Here is an 18,469-nt window from a genome sequence, read left to right on the forward strand (position 1 = left end):
ACTTTTCATCTGCTGATACCACAGGGCGGAGCCTCTCCACAGCAGCTTGACACATAAACCGAACCTCTATTTGCAGGCTGTGTGTGAGAGAACCTTCCAAGCAGCCTAATGTCAAGGAAAGGGGGACACACACACATACACTTCCAAGGACAGATTTCCACAACTGGACTTAGCAGAATGCCATCATAGAGACATATCCAACTCCTGGAACAGATCTGCAGCAAAAACCAAAACTTTACTAATATGCAGATTTCTTCCGCCCCCCCATGTATCCATTCTAAGCACACTTTTCGACTGTTTCTCATTGAAATCTCATTCCATCTTGAAGCAATCTTTTCGCAGCAGGTGTATTTCATCTCCCATCTCAATGTGGGGAGGCCAACTCTGCGCAACAAAGAAATCACACAAGCGAGCCCCATAAGCAGTCAGGTAGACAGGGAAAGAGAGAGAGAGAGAGAAAGTCACCTTCGCTGGGATGTGATCATGTGCGGCCCTCGCTTCAAAGCCACGGGGGCGCACGTATTGTGAACCGCATCACGACAGACCCACAACCACACTCCCGAGCATGGCAAACGCCTCCATGCGCCCCGAGTGCGGCGCACGCCCACCCACACAATCCCACGCGGTGCCCTCCTACTACTTTAGAGGGAGGGGGAATCAATTTTATATATATATAAAATTATCCTATACATGCTCTACAGACACCAACAAGTGCTCTTTGTGTCGCCCTCCTTTCTGGGTTCCTAAACTCGGGGGGGGGGGGGGCTTTCCTAGTGGGACTGGAGAAGGAAAAAAATGCCCACCAAACACACACACACGGAGCTAGCTCCTGCGCCGAAAAGCCCTCCTTAGTTTCCACGCCTCCTTCCTAGCGATCTGCCACCATAAGCCACCACCTCCTTCTCTCTCATTCCGCAGCCGATACCCCAAGGTTCCCGGAGAAACCCCCCTCTCCCCACGATCCAACCCCCCGTCCTCTGCCTCACCTCGTTCTCCCTCCGTCCGCCTCTCCGTGGCACCGCTATCCGAGCTAGGAGTAGCAAGATCCACGCAAGCTGCCGCCCGGAGACACCCTCTCCATCCAGTGCATTATGATCTCGGGGTGTGCGGATATATATTATCTTGACGCGCGTGTGCGCGCGCTAGAGAGAGAGCCGAGTTCTTTGGATTGAGGACGCCGCTAGTATTCCGTCCACCAGGTCTTGGATCCTCTATTTGTTTCGCAGGAGGAGAAATAGCGAGCGAGGGAAGGAAAGGGGCTTGATGGGGAGGGTGGGAGGAGGAGATCGGCGGTGCGGCTGAGGGGGAGGAGAAGGGGGATCGCGCAGGCGCAACCGGGGGACCCTAAGCGCCCGCTCGGGCGTGCGTCGCAGCTCCGTTGCGCTTCCCACCTCCTGTGTCCTGGAAGCAGGGGAGGCGCGGCCCTATAGGGGAAGGGGGCGTGGCGTCGTGCGCCAAGGCTGAGGGGTCTCGCCTGGGTTCCTGCACGCCTGGCTCTCGCTCGCTCCTTAGCATCGCCTTGTGCACTGGGGAGTTACCTCCAGCGCTTTTCTTTCTCTCTCCCTCCCCCGCTTCCTTTTTTGCCAAGCGATGCGCTCTCCCCTTCTCACCTGCTTCCAGGACTTCCCACCCCCATTTGGTAAGGATGCGCGAGACCCTTTCCTGGGAACTGAAATCCCCGCTTGCCTTGGCTTTATTCAAAGAGAGATCAGGAGGGAGAGAGGTGTTTCTAAGCGCATGGCACGGCTCAGCGTAAGATTCCGGTTCCGGCTATAGCATGTCTTCCTATAGAAGGCATATATGTATATATATTTAAAGCGGAGGGAATGAAAGTCAACCCTTCAGTGGCGATGGAGAAAGGTTGCTTCCAGTTGCTCCCTTCTGGGTCCGATTTTAAGGCCAAACCAGAGGCGCGTACAATGCATCAATTCGCTTTGGAGGAAAGTAGGTTGGGCAATTGCGCAGCTCGAGCTTCTCCAGGGAAAGGCACGTGGGGAGAGTGAATTATGGAGCTTTGTGTGAGCACTTGTTTCTTGGACCGCTAACCTGTGCTGCACGGAAACGCCACAATTATCGTGGCTGGCACGGAGCTTTGTAGTCTCTCATCGTGAAGCATGACAGCGTAGGTTTGCCCCTCTTCCCCTTTAGTTGCTTTCACAAAGGGGTCTTTAACCTTTTCCACAAAACGTTCTTTAACCCCCCCCCCCCCGTCTGGCACCAGCAGTAGCACAAGCTTGGGTAGAATTCTTGCAGAGGATATTTACACATTTTTCTCCATTTGGATTTCTCTCTGGAGGTTCCTCCCTGCCTGAAGTTGTTGCAAAAGCATTTTTTTTTTTAAATTTGCTCCAAGAAGGAACAGCAACAAGCACACACATTTCTGCATAGCGGGTGACCCTGAGGAATCATCTGATTCAGATACAGTGGTACCTTGGGTAAAGAACTTAATTCCTTCTGGAGGTCCGTTCTTAACCTGAAACTGTTCTTAACCTGAGGTACCACTTTAGCTAATGGGGCCTTCCACTGTCGCCACACGATTTCTGTTCTCATCCTGAAGCAAAGTTCTTAACCCGAGGTACTATTTCTGGGTTAGTAGAGTCTGTAACCTGAAGCATCTGTAACCCAAGGTACCACTGTACGCATAGTACCAGAGGTCTCTGTACTAGGTTCCTGCCTTGCTCTTCACCCTGTTTGTTTCATTTCATTTCACGTTTATTTTGCACATCGCATTTCTGGATGCAAGGCAGTTTATAAGCCATAGAAACAGCAAAATACACAACAAAGATCACACATCCTCCAGTCCAATACAGAAAAAGTCCTAATAAAAAACTTGTTGCCCCCAGAGCCACAGGAGCAGACGATGGTAAACCAGGCATGATCTTCAGGGGTGTCTATGAATTGCCCAGCTAGCTGCCCATGAAGCTGCCCTACTCAGGAGGAGGAGGAAATGCATGCAAGCACCCTCCTGCATCAGGGTCCATCTGAGAGCCTCCAGTTCCTATATAAGGTCTTGGACAGAGTTGCATCACTGTTGAAGCAGCAGTTCGAGGCTCCTGTGCCCTGAACTGGGGAAAGAGATGTTGCTTCAAATGGCACATATGCCCACTCCAAAACTGATCTTCACTTTCTCCAAGTGAAATTGGCAGGCAGGCAGAGCAGGAGGTGGGGCACTGCAAACAACAGTGGAACAGAATGGGGGAAATCTGCTCATCTAGCTCTCCAGTTCTGCACTCTGGTTCCTATGGGTGTGAACATCGCCAACATTGCTGGTCTTTACATTCAAAACCTGGTGCCTGTGAAAAATTATTCACTCATAGGGCAATATCAGGGCCTGTAGGGTTACTGGATGTGCCTTATTCAATTAGTAAATAAAAATAAATAATAAAAAAATCCTCTTTTTAAGAGCTGGTTCAGACATGCAAGCACATCACCTGATTACATCAGTGTAGAGGAATCACTTGGTGGATACAAACCATTCTAGTCAAGGAGCTGGGAGATGCTGTGAATGTTCTCTCTGTGGTGTAGGGTATTTCATGGTTCACACCAGCATGCAAGTCACCACAACAAGACAGCTAAGTGATATATATGTAAACCAGCCTAAATAATTATAATTCACGTGTGCTCTGTATTTCACTGCCTGTATGCTGCATCTAATCTTTTAATAATTCCACACAGGAACGCTGCACAGCTACAATTGCTGCTTATTATGTGCACTGCTTGCCACTCTTTCATTTTCATCTGAATGTGTTGTCTTTGGTAGTGGGGTATTTGATGCATTAGTGCCATTTGTTTATTTTATGTCAACAATTTTATGTAACGCTAAATTATAATGGCTTTCAAGCCGTGCACAAGGAGCTCAATGCAAAAATCAGTTAAAACTATCAAAACAGAATCCAGTTTAAATGCTGCTGGAATAATAATAAAAAAGGGGATCAAGCAGGTGTTGTTGGTTCAGTGGGTAGAGCAGAGGGGCCAGAGCTGTTGGACCTCAGCTAGAAGAGACGTCCATGAAACTGGTCTCACAGTACTGAACACGCAACTCTGGGTGGATCTGAGATGTGTATCCCATTTCTACAGCAAGTCTCCTTGAGGAGTGGCTGGGCCAGAACAGCAAGGGACAATTCCTTGATTAGTTCTGGTTTTTTATGCCACAACCACAGGTCAGCCAATTTGTCGCTGGTACCCTTAACACTTCCTCAAAATTCCAGATTTGCCCCTCAGCCCTAAAAGGTTGGTGACCCCTGTCCCAGAGCAAATGAAACAGAAGATGGCCTTCGTTAGATCAGTAGATATGAATGGAACATATTATATGCTACAGTCGTACCTTTGAAGTCAGACAGAATCCATTCCCAAAGTCCATTCAGCTTCCAAAACGTTCAGAAACCAAAGTGCAGCTTCTGATTGGCTGCAGGAAGATCCTGCAGCCAATCGGAAGCTGCGGAAGCCCCGTCAGATGTTCGGGTTCCAAAAGAACATTCGCAAACTGGAACAGTCATTTCTGGGTTTGCGGCGTTCGGGAGCCAAAACGTCCAAGTAAAAAGGTGTTCAGGACCCAAGGTACGCCTTGGGTGCCCCATTATCTTTTGTCAAGCACTGAGTACCCCAGGGCAAAGGTTAAGCAGATGTGTGCAAAAAGTCTGAGCTGCATCACCCTCTTAGAACCATCTGGCTTGTTTGTGCACTCCAAGCCAGGCCTTATATGGAGCGCATTCAGACACTCAATTCAAGTTCAGGCAGCAAAACCAGGAAATTTATCAAGCCTCTGGTGGCTTGCCAGACATGCTGATGGGTTGAGTTCAGCTTGGTGGTCACAAACTCTGCAAGCTCCTGAGTATGTGAAGCATTTGGAATGTAAATGCGTTACATAAATAACAGCCGTATCGCTGTTGATATTAATTCAAGTCTGGTCTTTGGTGCAGTATATCAGAGACGGGTTTTAGCTCATCGGTAGAATCCATGTGTCAGAGAGTTGGCAAGGAAAACAGGTTACCCAGCCAGTCCCTGACATGCTTTGCATGCAAAAGGGGTCCCAGGTTTAATCCCCAGCAATTCTAGTAAGGGATGGGGGGGGGACCTGTCTGAAACCTGGGGAAACTGCTGACACTTAGACATAACACTGAGCCGGGTGAGCCGATGGTCTGACTGCACTATACATCTAAAGCAGCCATGGCTTTAGTCACGACTTCGCCCAAAGGATCCTGCAAACTGTGCTGAGAGATGTTAGGAGACACCTGTTCCCTTATGGAATTACGATTCTCAAGAGTGGTTTAATAGTCAAGCCCTCTTCCCAGGGAATTCTGGGAACTGCAGTTCTGTCAGGGGAACAGGGGTCTCCTAACAGCTCTCAGCACCCTTGACAAACTACAGTACCCAGGATCCTTTGGAGGAAGCCATGACTCCTTAAAGGTATGTGATAATGCATTAAATCAGGCATGTCCAAAGTCTGTTTCGGGGGCCTAATTGATTTAATCTGGCTCCGGTGGCAGTATATGTCCTGGGGTAAAATCCTCAAAAAAGCTCAGCAACTTTGGGGTAAAATTGTAAAAAAAGCTCAACAACTTTGGTCGGCCCTCACGCATGTTCACTTCATCAAATCTCTGGCCCTCTTTGAAAAAAGTTTGGGCACCCCTGCATTAAATGTAAACTACAAACAGGGCCTCAGTATTAACAACTCCCCACGTTGCCTTTGCTATAATGTTTCTGTTTTATACATGCATTTGTTTGAACGAGTGTAGAGTTCCTTTCTTCTTTCAACACCCCCACCCCCTTTTTTTGCTTGATTTATCGTTAAGGAGCTTGCACTGATCCAAAAGGGTCAGGATCTGGCCCTACATTTACCATTTCTCTCACGAATAATTTACAGGTTAGAGCATTACCACTTTGCGCCTGTTATCTTCTTGTCAAACTCAAATCTGCCTACAACCCACACACAAGCTCACTATTTGTTAACAAGTGAATTTTCTTCAAAAAGGCTTCATTGTCGATATCAGACACTGAATGCTCTTGCTCAAGCTGGGCTCTCCATCCACATCCATTCAAGACACCTGAGAAACAAACAAATGGAAGGCTCTTATGAGGGCAGAGGACATTCTTTGTCTGCAATACTATTCACTCTTCTTCTACTCCTTGGTTGGAGTACCTCAGTTCTAGAAACGGCCTTTTGTCATTCCTCCGCCACCGCAAAACATTTCCTATCAGAAGGATGAGTGCCACCTTACCTTATTTTCTCTGATGAAAACAGAGACATCCTATGTAATAATAATAATAATTTTACTATTTATACCACTACACCACCATTTCCTGAGAAAACCCTTTAATCCCTATTTTATTTTATTCTTTGGCAAATTTACAAAAAGAAAAACACACACCAATAACTAAATAAACATTAGAATGGGGCAAGATTACACAGGGACACACAAAGCATTTTTTTATTTTTTAAAAAAGACTCCTTGCGCTCCACTCTGCTCTTCACGAGCCTGTGTGTCACATGCAGCAGGGCCTTGTCTGTGGTGGCCTCTCCTCCTGCTCTCCAGCAGCTCCTACAAACTGCCCATGGGAGAAGGTTGGCAGCGGCGGTCATTTAGAGGCAATGAGATGCCCCCTCACAGCTGTTGCAGCCACCGTCGCTTGGGTCAAGCGCCGGCTCATCCTTCTCCCTGAGCTCAGCAGGTAGCACTGCCAGGGGAAATAGGGACATTCTAGGATCAAATCAGAAGCCGAGATGGCTTTTGTAATTCCGGGATTGTCCCTGGAAAATCGGGACACTTGGAGGATATGCTTACAGGCTTCCCACAGGCTACTGTAAGAACAGGTTTTTGGCCTTTGGTCTGACCCGGCAAGACCCTTCTGATGTTCTTATGACAGTATTTTTTGAAATCCCCTCTCCTTTCCCCCTGCCACGTTTGAGTCCATGTGGTTGCTATTCTTGGTTTCCTTAAACACCTCGCTCCTCTATTTATTAGCCACCGTCTTTATTTTCTAAGGGGGATTTAAAATAAATTAAAAAATCTCATGCAGCAGAAGCAGAGTGGAAGGATAAGGAAGATGGATCTCATGTCTTGGTCCCAAAGGTCTGGATGAGACTGCTTACTTGCCGTTTCAAGGAAACCCAGGGAAGGAGCAGACTTTTCTTCTTGAAGTGTGGGTGGCCTTGTGTCGTTCGCATGAAGAAACAGAAACGGCAAGGGCTATTTTTAGCCGAAAGTAGGCCAGCCAGCCCCAGAAAAAGTTTTACTAGGAAGAATATTTTTTAAACTGGGGGAGGGGAAAACGTGGAGAAGGGAAAACAGAGACAGAAAGAGAAGCAGAAAAAGAAAGAGACATAACGGAAAGGGCTTCCACATCACAAACACAAGCAGGCTAGAAGGGGAGCCTCTCTAGACAAGCTAGTCTTTGTGTTCTAAGGAACCCAATAAGTAAATATGAAATGCTCCTTCTTTAAATCTAGGATTAACTCTCAGAATGGTTACCCTTTGCGGGTGGTAATATTTTGCAAAGGAGGCTCCTGTTAACCTTTCTCTAACATACACACATTAAAAAAGAAACTCTGCCTGCCAGATTGTGTTTGTTCAGACCTCCAAGTGTCCCACTATTCCAGGGACAATCTCAGGTTTACGTACAGAAGCTGTTCCATTTTCTGATTTGGTCCCAGACTCCTGCATTTCCTTAGGATGTCCCTATTTTCATTGGAGAAACGCTGGAAGGTATGGAGTTATGTGACCTCCGAGTCAAGGAGATAAGTAACTCTACAACCTTTAGAAGACACCTGAAGGCAGCCCTGTACAGAGAAGTTTTTCAATGTCTAATGTTTTATTATACGATATGATACGATAATCTTTATTGTCATTGTCCCATACAGAACAACGAAATTGAAAAGATCTACATTAGACATTCAAAAACCCACAAGCCTGCTATCCCAACCTGGTTAGCCCCTAAAAACTCTGATACCCCATAACTGAATACAATATACTCACATAAAGACTACCTTACACTGCGTTTAAAACCAAAATCGCATTTGGATAGAAACTGTTTCTCAGGAGGCTAGTCCTAGTCTTTATAACCCTGTACCTTCTTCCAGAAGGCAGAAGCTGAAAGAGATCATTTCCGGGGTGCGCACTAGCCTGCTGTTTTTATCTATTATGTTTTTATATCAGTTGAAAGCCAAGCTGCCCACAGTGGCTGGGGCAACCCAGTCAGATGGGCTGGGTATGTATAGGAAAATTATTATTATGATTGAATAGGACATCCCTATTTTCATCAGAGAAATGTTGAAGGTTATGTGTTTCTGGAGATCACAGCTTGTTATAACGAGCAGCACACTGGATTAATTGCCTTTTGTGTGTACGTGTGTGTATTTTAGCCTCATGTTTCTTCAAGTACCAAAACGATGGAGGATTAATAATTAGAAAAGGCCTTGATGATTTATGCTTTACAAGCTGTAATGGCCAATCACATAAATATGCTCTCTGATGTGCAGTATACTCTCTTGAAACAGTTCCCTGCTGGACCGTGATTCAAAGCTTTATGACGTGACTTACAGGAGCAGTTATTGTTTTGTTGTTTGCAGTGGTCATGGGAGTTGGTTTTAGGTGTTTCTACCATTTCCCCACGTAATTGCAGCAAGACCAAGGGCTCGCCCACACTTTTGCTTGTCCCGAACCTAGAAAGCATAGGTCCGAGTGGTTTCCCCCAGGGAAAACCCACTCTTTAGTGCTAAATCAGAGCAAACTTCAGTCTGGAGAAGATCTGAATTGCCATTTGCTCCACTAGGTTTACCCCAGGAGAAAGCTGTGGGGCAGAAGAAAGTGTGGATGAGCTCTAATCAGTGCCGGATTTACGTATAAGCTAAACAAGCTATAGCTTAGGGCCCCACTCTCTTGGCCCCCCAATTTTTTCACTATTAATATATTTCTTCCTAATTGTATTTCAGTTCAACAATTATTTTGATAAAATACATATTCTGTTATGTGCAAATGGCTTTAGATACTTAGTAGGTTGATAAATTACCACATAGCATATATTCAGCACAAAAAACAGCGACAATTTGTTGTTGACAAAGGACAGCTGGACATAGAAAGGGCCCCATTACCTTCAGTAGCTTAGGGCTTCATCAAACCTAAATCTGGCCCTGGCTTTAATACTCAAATGGTGGGGCACCCAGGTAGATACTAGGAGGGGTATGAAGGCAGCCCCCCCCAGTGTCCCTCTTTTCCAGGGACAGCCCCGGATTTACAGAAGCCATCCCAGTTTCTAATTTGATCCCAGAATGTCCTGCTTTTCCTTAGGACGTCCCTAGTTTCATCAGAGAAATGTTGGAGGGTATGGCAGGACGTCCCTATTTTCATTGGATAAATGTTGGTACACTGGCCTAGAGAAAGATAGGAACCTCTGAAGAGCTGCTATTTTGTTCTAGTGATACTTTTAGGAAATGTCCAGTTTCATTCCTCTTCAAATGTCAGCATCCGTTGCATCAAAGACTAGGTCACACATACAACAATGGATGAGAATCCGGGGCCACTTTGGGGATCTCAAAGCATAGGATTCACAAGAGGGGGACTTGTTTTTGAGCAGGGCCAGATTATCTAACAAGTTAAAAAAAGTCTCTGGTCTAGAGCCAACCATTTTCATAACAGAATTTTTCTTTTTAAAAAATTACTGCTTAAAAGTAACTTTGCTGAACCTGACCTGAGGCTAAAGCTGACAGATGCAATGGCCAACACTTCACTTCATGAAGGCAACGTTGCATAAGAAAGGCAACACTATGGTTTACAAAATATGAGTCATCTATGTGCCTTGATCTGTAGATGAAACAATTTTTTTATTAAGTAGTTCTGCTGAGACCCATAGCAGTTGTCAAGTGTTCTTTGCGGTAGGGGAACAGTTAGCAACAACTGCATTATGCAAACCTCCCCCTAAATTCTCACACTGTTTTTCCTGTATACTCAAGTCGTTATCCTTACAGATGCAGTATTCTCTGGCATTTTGGGAGGGGAGGGAGGATTAATCCGTGAAATTATTCCAATGTGTTAATCAATATTTGTTAGAAATGAATAGATCTTTCTTATTTTTACCAGCTAAGAGCAAGAGCAGCAGAATGATTAAAGTCGCTGAAATTCTCTCTCCTGAGGGTATCAGGAATGGAATAAAAGTTAATTATCTAATTACAGCAAATTTGAGTTTTGTACATCTTGTCAATATTATCAACAGGAAACTAATATAAATACTTTAGATGCATACTTTATAGGATTCACATCAGTTTTTTATTATTATTGATTTTAAACTTGTTGCAAATTGATTGTTTTTGTGTGTTTTTTCATTTGCCATTTTGTACATGACTTTTACAGTTTTTTGTTTTGTTTTTTTGCCAGAGAGCAAATGTTTACAAATTAAAAGTAACTCTACAAAATCAATGGAGGTGTATCTATTAAAAAATAATAATCAATAGTGCATACTATGAATTACCTTGTCTGTTAGTAACATGTCCACCAGAGCTAAGGGTTGCACAAGTCCTACATATTTACTCCTGAGAGTAACTCCTTCTTGCTTTCCACAATCTTGGAGAGACATTACCCATAATTCATCACCAGCAATACCTATGTAGAGAACAATCTCTGGAGATTGGTTTTTAGGAGAAATGCCTTTCTGTATGTTGACAAGCATGTCAATCTTTCCACTTTCCTGATCGCTAGATTAAACGCTGTGGCAGCAAATGGTGACAAACTGGAAGCCCTTGGGATTTTCCCATTTCTGGGGCCTATTCCTACAAATTCATTGGACTTTTCAGCCCTCAGGTGTGTTCTTAGGGTGCTTTCCCCAGAATGACTAGAGAATGGACCCCCTCTCATTTCAACAACATATCTTGCATTATTTAAATCCCCCAGCAGCTCTACTTAGTGGCAACAAACTGGTCTTAACACATGTTTTTTTCTGAATCCACCAACACCTGAATATGTTGCCTTATCAATCTGATCCCTTATCGGCAATGGGTGGAAAATAATTCTAGTCCCTGTTGGGTCTGTATGTGGATATTGTTTGTGGTTGTTTACAGAAGGCCGCCATTACTGCTCACACCAGTAGACTGTGAATTACATTGGAAAGCAGTGTCTGCACAAATGGAAAGGGTAATGGGTGAACTTCTCAAACGGAGTCAGTCAGTGGCCAGAAAGGGATTAGTTCCTTGTTCTCTTTCCAGTTGAACATACATGGAGACTCATGGTCCTTTCACTCTGTCTGTCTGTCTGTCTGTCTGGTCTTTCCATGCATCAGTGGTAGATTGGGTGATGTACCGCTGATGCAGATGGAGACAGCCTTATGACAGCCTTATGTTCCGCCATCTGAACAGTCCAGCAAGCAGCCCACCTCCCCGTGTCTGATGTGGAAAAGCCACCCAGGTTGCCACATTTTTCAAAGGGATGCATGGAACAGCCTCTGTGCGGACATCATTCACTGGCACAGTGTCTCGTTAGAGGTAGGCTTGAGCAATGCATCACAGGAAGTCAAGCCAATGTCGAGGATTGAACAGGAATATGATAAAAAGCTCTGTGTCTGCTCAACGTGCCCCCATCTCCCCAGCACTTCCTCTGGGCTGCCACTCAGATGGAAAAGACCAGCTGTCAGAAGACATGTTAGAGCAGATGCATAACTATACACCTGGGAGGAAAAGTCACCTGCTTGTGAGCATGCAAAAATGCACAAAAGAAGAAGGCAGAGTTGAAGAAGTAAACAGAGGGCAAGGGGAGGCCAACATTTACTTTTGTTTACGAGGGGAAAGCACACAAAGGACCTGTCGGACCAAGACACAAGGTCAATACCAGGACCTAATGCTGGAAGGAGGGTCATTTGGTCCACATTTCTGAAAGGAGATGAAAAAGGCAGCTGGCCATGGCTGATGCCCAAATGCTTTTTGGAACTGACACTCAGTGAGCTGTGACATTCATATAATGGAGTTATGGGTCTGTCTGCTTGTGTGCACATGTCACCCCCTTGATGTATGTTTGAGCTCGCTGCCTATCTCACAGCTTCTATTATTCTGTCCGCTCGGTTGCCTGGATGTGCTGGGGCTTTGCAAAACATGCAGATTCTGGGGCTCCGTACCAGTTCTGGAATGTGTTTTTTTTCATTTGCCTGCCTGTTCTAATACTGATGCTTTATTAGCATTTAATGTGCTAAACTGCATGCTTAAGAGTCAGCTCTCACATGATTGGATTCCTGTGCAGATGACAATGGCAGGATTCCTACGCATGTCAGAATTATTGTGCTACTCATGTGAAGAATATTGGTAGTAGTCAACTAATTTTTACTCAGAGTAGAACTCACTGAAATTAAATTAGCCTCATCCATTAATTTCACTGGGCCTACACTGAGCAAAACTTAATACCCCCTATCTACTGTATTTATTTGTTTGCTTTTGCATTTCTGAGTCACCCTGTTATTATCAAGAGAGAGAAGCAGTAGGGAGCAAGCACAGAGCAAGTGTTAGACTGGGAGCATTGGATTGGCTCCACCACTACTCCTCCACCCCTCCAACCTCCCTGACGCATCACCCCTCTCCCTTTTGGCAACCAGCAGCGACCTCAGCATAGAGAAGCAAGATTAGCAGCACAGCCCTCTCCTGCCCCATCCCACCCCACCAACCACTAGTGGATGAAGCACTGTAGCACTTGCCCAAGGAAGGGTGAGACAAAATATGGGAAGCCGAGTTGCATAAATGTAGCACGGGAGAATAAATCTGAAACCAGTGCCAATCATAGGCCAGGGGCTAAGATGAGGCTTCTGTGCAGGAGAGCAGTAAAGTAGTAATGGGATTTCAATTGCTATCTCCTCTAGCTGGTTTTCATCAGATCAACCTATATTCTTGACTGTTCAGCATTTTCTGGACGTGCAAGTGTCTGAGTAATATACCCTTGAAAGGAAAAGGATTATAGGGAGGGAAGAGACTTCCCTTGACAGGCGTTGCTAAATTCTGTGCTGACTTCTGCAAAGGCTCTCACAAAAAGAGCAGCTCAACTTGACACCAAGCCGGCACAACGGGACACATCTCTCTGTGACAAGAGTCAGAATGTGCTCGCTACAGATACATATACCAAAGTCTTTGACTAAAGGCTCTCGTGTGCTTTTAAGGGTTTGGCTACATAGCCAGCTTTAAACCTGCCATGGCCTCCTATAAAGAACGCTGGAAACTTTTTCGTGAACAGGCTTCAGCAAAGCCATTAGCCAGGGACATTGTGGCCGGGGGCCCTCTCTCTCCTGGCAAGTGAATGAAGTCCTCGCAAGGCTTTCAGATCGTGCTATTGTCTGGGACAGATTAGCTCAAATTCAAACAGCCCAGAGATGGAGGAAGCCGAGGCAGTCTTTTTGCAGGAGGCTGTTTGTTTGGTTATCGTCTCTTTTGCTAATCTGTTTTATTCATTCATTTGTTTATATGAGAATTTATTTGGTGCTTCATCACCATCTTTCATCTGTGTGTTTGCACGGCACTTTCGCACAAACTTGTGACTTACAAGATATCAAATGAAGATAAATTATAACCATTCGAAAACATATTAGAAACCATCAAAGTTGCAATATTAATAAATGCCAGTTTTAAAAAATTAAGATATCATTGTGTAAATGGTTGGAAAAACTAACCTAATTAAACAGTCAAAACTAATCAGAAGATAAAATAACACCAGTACAAAAACAGAACAGTGGCCTGCAAAACACCATGTTCCAAATGAGGTCCCTATTTCCAGTAGTTTGGTTCCAAGAGTCAGACCCCTCCAGATGTCATTTTTGTTGTGCATTCATGATTATTTGTGCTCATGGCGGTACTGGGGCAGTTATACATGATCCCACTATGAGTACTATTCACACTAGCCAATGCTTTCAAGTGGACATACTGCTTCATTTCCAATCAGCACATGTTCCTGTTGAAATCCTGTCACTTTTAATACCACAAATGTTCTCTCTGTGTGTGTTGTTTGGCTTTTGTTGCACTGTAGTGTAAGAGTGGCCCTCCAGATGGAAATAATGAGATACCCCTGGGGAAGCATCACAGCAAAAGTGGAATGACGTGTGGATGACCCAGTATAAATCCACCTTTAATGCGCTATTATTATTGTCAGTGTTATGTTGCAAAATACAGCTGTTTAAAAACAACAACTACCCACCAATCGGGAGGGGCCCTCAATCTTCAGCATGCAAGTACCCCACCCCATTTAAGATACTGTATACACTTCCACCCTGGTTTTCATCCACAAGTGTATAACAATTAAGACCACAATGTCATAATAAAACCACAATATCAAGCAAAATAGAATGGGAAATACAATTGGAACAAGCAAAGAACCCATATTTCTTCTGTTAAATTAAGAAGGAAGGGAATGGAAAATGGAGCTTTACGATCCACCAAAGATGCTGTGTTAGGAAAAGGAGAAGATGGCGCCTCTCTGTTTTTTTTGTAAACAAAAATCAAAATACCAAAACTGTCTGGCAGCTGAATCTCACTTCAGCACTGGCAATGGGACAGCGTCCACTGCATCTGAAGGCATCAGGTTAGCTATGGGCATGCTTCAATATCTTGGTATCATTACCTGCCCTCCAGCTTCTGCTGCCTAAGGCAGCTGTCTCATTTTGCCTCATAACAGGGCCGGCCCTGTTGAACTTTTTTCTTTTTTCAGTCTCTTGCAGTCTTTGAGAAAATGAAAATGTTCCCACCCTCAACTTCAGTCAGCAGTTTAAATTGTAACACTCCTTTGAAAGATGGTTTACATTTCTAATTGAGAGCCAAAGGTTGTATTTCTACTGGATAAGGAAGACGCTTTGCTAAAGATACAGGTCGAACCACTGAACACAGATGCCTCCCCTTCTTTTTCTAATTTCCCTTTGTTCTCTGCTGTTCTCTTCCTGAGGTGAAAAGGTATTCAGCTGAGTACACAGACTGTCACGTTTTACTACTTAATGCAAAGTCAGGTCCTAGTGAGAGCAATTTGTACTCCAGCATGTGGGAAAACATTCAAATATTTTTTCCCCTTCTGCAAAACTACTGGTTATTTTTCAAAGAAAGAAAGAAAGAAAGAAAATCCACCTCATTGTTCCTCAGCAGTGGACTAGAAAGATATATAATTAAGGGGTAACACCTTATAAGATGAGCAATTCTGAACCTGCTGTGTGTACGAACACACGGGAAAAACTTCTGTGTTTATATTACTTGCTCTGCAAAGACTTCTACATCAGATGCTGTGGGACTTGAATCTGGAAACTTGCAGCTCTGCTATGGGCTTCCTGCTTCCTCCACCAATGGGGTAGCACTATTGATACCACTGTTCTAGAGGTTGGAATTGGAGGTCATTTAAGATGGGGCAGTATCACCACACACACAATTTACATTTGAAAATTTTATGCCGATCGGCATCCTCCTTTGTCCCCTGTTTTGGCAATGCATTTTTCCCCCTTGGTCCATCCTACCTGCTGGTAAGGAAAGGGGACAGTTGTGTGTTTGTGTATCTGTGCATTTGAACGCAAAATAGCAGCAAAAGTGGCAGTTCACAATTCCAGTGAACAGAAATCTGAGAGAAATGTCGCATTTCCAAAATTGCATTTCCCACAGATTTCTGTTCACTGAAATTGGTATCCTAAGAGATATGTGGTTGCCTCTCTCTGCCTCTTCTCTTTCCCCGATGCCTCTCTCTCTAGATATATATAACACCACATTTTACAGTGAAGCAGAATGGGGGAAGGTGGGGAGGAGTCCCACATCATATTTTCTCATGCATCACAAAGCCATCTAAAACTTGTTTGTTTGCCTCAGGAAAGAACAGGTCTTTTTCTTTAACTCTGTGATGCATGCAATTCGGAACCCTACCTGAAGTGACATTTCTTTTCCTCACGGACAAAAAAAACCCTTAGGCACCATTGTAACCTTGCTGCTTCAAAAAAATGAAGAACAAAAACTGAGCACTGTTGAAAAGGGGTGCATGGAATATAGATCCCAAAGTGGTAATTCAAGTCGCCACCGTGGTTGCATTCCAAACCTGCCTTTGTGAAGATTCAGTGGATGAATTTAGCTTCACGTTTAGCTGGATTGGACTGGTCACCCAATCTGGAGTCTATTGTGCCTTCAAAAAGATACACATTGAATTCATATCACTGGTGCATCTTTGCCAAATGATGTTGTCAGAGCCACCCGAGGTCCCAGCTCACAAGAGACCAAAATCCAGTCCAAGTTATATACAAAAGGTTTAATTGAAGAACATTGTTGTCGTTACATCCAAGCTCCGTGGCTCAGCATCTGTTACCCTTAGATGTTAGAAGTCCCCTCTGAGTCAGTCCCGCCCCTGCACCAGCTTAAGAGGCTTGTACTGCTCCACCTTTTCCTCTCTTTCCTTTTCCGCAGGGTCTTCCTGCCCCCCTGTGCTCCCTCCCTCCGGGACTCCCCCGAGGCTGAGTCTTCTGCCGCCTGCTCCCCCCTCCTTCGTGCTTTGGGACCAGGCTCCTCCTCAGGGCTCTCCTCATTTCCGCGCGCCTCCACATTTGAACTTGGCGTGCGTACGTTGCCTCTGACCTTCCTTTCGACCGTTACGCTACTCTCGGTACTACACTCCTCCCCTTCCGGCAGGACGTTTTGCTCCGAACTCCTTCCCCTCTCTGCTCCCTGTTCTGCTCTTTCTGACACACTGGCAACTCCACCCCCTTCACTCCGTTCCGACGGAGAGGCCGGTCCCGATCTCCAGCCCCCACTGGGGATTCCCCCTTCGTTCCCCTGCTTCTGACTGCCTCCCTCTCTACTGCCCCTTGGCCTGACCAGGGGGGCTCCCTTTTGGGAATCCTCGGATTCACTTGACGGACTCACTGACAACCTCGGGTCGTCGTCGTCCTCTTCCTCGTCGCCCTGGGACCCCTCCCCCTCGCTCTCTGTCCCTGAAACCCTGACAGATGTGTTTTTTACCTTTGCTGAACCTCTACGCCTAGTCATGCCCCACTGTTTGCCTTTGTAGTCTGCGGAAATAATCTTTGTCTCAACAATTCTGTTTGCTGGTAATAACATAAAAACCTTAATGTCATCATTACCAATATAGCATTCTGCTAGAGTTGGAGCTGGGAATAAACTTTATATACCTTGACTTACAATTTCAGGCCCGAACACCCTCACTATTTCATTATCCTTCCTCGTTTTCTTATTCTTATCTGCAGTAAGTGACTGACAAGGTTCAAATACTTCACACTTTTATCATTCCCCTCATTTCCTACTGATCTCATCTCTGCTTTGGGTGCGTGTATTTTAATATTGGTTCATGGAGATAAAGTCTTTCTCAGCAAAATATTGTTTGTTGCGTCGTAGGGCATGTCATTTTAGGGGGTGAAACTTAATATTTTGCCAATTTCAGTGAGAGGTCATAAAATATGTTTTGGGGTATGAGGAATTCAAATCTGTCATTACCTTTATGACTGGGCAACATTTAGCTTGGCAAGTCTACATTTGATGAAGAAGCACACGAATTGCTAAAGAAAACCAAGAAATTTTAATTCTACCTTCTGTCAGGTAATGCTAAATAAATAAATAAATACATAATCAAGTACTTAGCAATTATTTCTATGTATTTTTACATGCATTTTTCCTTCCAGGCAAAACAAAATTATATTAATCTAACCCAAAAAAATCTTTTGAATCCCCAAGTCATGTTACAAACGTTTTAGCACCCCTCATTCTTGGAATCCGAAAGCTGAAAAATTCAACACAAACCAATGTTGCGAGGTTTCCTACACCATTCTTTCTGTGCCAGAGGAGCCGACTTGTGCTCAAGATTGAGGGGGCCTGGCACACGCTGCACATGTGTGACATCATGTATGTGATGTTGCATCATCAGGAGGAGGCCTAGTGCGGCGCTTCAATGGCCAGCAGCTCCTCTTCTCTTGCATCAGGAGGAGTCGGCTGCTGAAGCCATTCCGTGCTTGGCTCTGTGTTCAGACTCCTCCGCCCCATCAACACTGAGGGGGCCTGGCCCCCTCCTATCAGTTGTTGGGAGGGGGAGGGCGAAGACACCTCTGCCCCAAAGAGTTTATGCACCTGGTCTGTGCCATGTTGCTCTGGGGCTGCAATTTCCAATGATATCACACAGGTACATAGGAAGTTGCCTTATAAATCAGATCATTGATGATGCCAGAGATTGAACCTGTGACCTCAGGGGTCAGCAAACTTTTTCAGCATGGGGCTGGTCCACTGTCCCTCAGACCTTGTGGGGGGCCGGACTATATTTTGGAAACAAAAATATGAATGAATTCCTATGCCCCACAAATAACCCAGAGATGCATTTAAAATAAAAGCACACATCCTACTCATGTAAAAACTGTCAGGAGTTCAGCCTACACTCGAGTAGGACCCTGGTAGAGACCCACCCCAACTGGCATGTTCTCTCCCTCCTGGTCAATCGTTCAGGAGCTTCAAAAGCTTTCTTCAGCCCGAACATCACAGTGACCGATGTCAACCGACACC

General features: G+C 45.0%; 1 protein-coding gene and 1 long non-coding RNA gene across 4 annotated transcripts in view; both read right to left on the minus strand.

The window, feature by feature from the left end:
* The window catches only part of LOC310835335, a 353,699-nt gene that overhangs the window by 121,058 nt on the left and 214,172 nt on the right, over positions 1-18,469 (minus strand). The window lies entirely within an intron of this gene.
* PLPPR1 (phospholipid phosphatase related 1) overlaps positions 1-18,469 on the minus strand; it is a 162,931-nt gene that overhangs the window by 106,656 nt on the left and 37,806 nt on the right. The window contains exon 1 of one of the 3 annotated variants that reach the window (XM_083719642.1): positions 987-1,631. The exons of 1 other annotated variant lie outside the window; for it this stretch is intronic. The gene's annotated coding sequence lies outside the window, so the exon portion shown is untranslated. Of the gene's footprint in view, positions 1-465; positions 579-986; positions 1,632-18,469 lie in introns of those variants that run through there. One more of the 3 variants, XM_083719643.1, reaches the window with a different exon arrangement.

This window comes from Podarcis gaigeae (genome assembly GCF_964106915.1).
Source record: "Podarcis gaigeae genome assembly, chromosome: 17".
Taxonomy (NCBI): Eukaryota; Metazoa; Chordata; class Lepidosauria; order Squamata; family Lacertidae; genus Podarcis; species Podarcis gaigeae.